This window comes from Corapipo altera, unplaced genomic scaffold (genome assembly GCF_003945725.1).
Source record: "Corapipo altera isolate COAL_440 unplaced genomic scaffold, ASM394572v1 58898, whole genome shotgun sequence".
NCBI lineage: Eukaryota > Metazoa > Chordata > Aves > Passeriformes > Pipridae > Corapipo > Corapipo altera.
In genome coordinates this window covers 5,152-5,638 of record NW_020886675.1, presented here as the reverse complement: position 1 = coordinate 5,638, position 487 = coordinate 5,152, and the positions used below count along the sequence as shown (strand labels likewise).

The 487-nt window shown below is 69.8% G+C and overlaps 1 protein-coding gene across 1 annotated transcript in view; it reads left to right on the top strand.

The window, feature by feature from the left end:
* Nucleotides 1-6: 6 nt before the first annotated feature.
* LOC113941299 overlaps nt 7-487 on the top strand; it is a 2,959-nt gene continuing 2,478 nt past the window's right edge. Inside the window, exon 1 of the mRNA XM_027632462.1 lies at nt 7-140. The gene's annotated coding sequence lies outside the window, so the exon portion shown is untranslated. The remainder of the gene's footprint in view (nt 141-487) is intronic.

Here is a 487-nt window from a genome sequence, read left to right as displayed (position 1 = left end):
CCCTCGGGATTCACCCCCTCGTTCCTTGCTGAATTCCAGGGACACAGGCCAGTGCCACCACCGGAGGGTGTGGACCCAGTTAACCCCGGGATAACTCCTGGCCCGCTCCCGGAGCCGCCGCTGCCCGCCGGGAGCTGCGGGTGAGGTTTGGGGGGTCCCGGGGGGGCCCAGGGGGGGTTCGGAGGTTGGGCCGCGCTGGTTCATCCCTGGATCGCGGTGGGATAAAGCCGAGAACAGAGTGAAACCGAAACCAAAACGGGCACCGGGCGGGGCCGGCTCTGCCCCGGCTGGGAGAGAGGGACCCCAAAATGAGGTGGGGCCGTGCCGGGTGGCGGGGCCGCGTCCCGTCCCTGAGTGTCCCTGTCCCCACAGCAGTGGCCGTGGGGGCTGATCCCTGACTGTCCCCATCCCTGTGCCGCCCCAGGGATGCCCCGGCAGTGGGCAGTGCCCACAGTGGCTGATCCCTGACTGTCCCCATCCCTGTGCC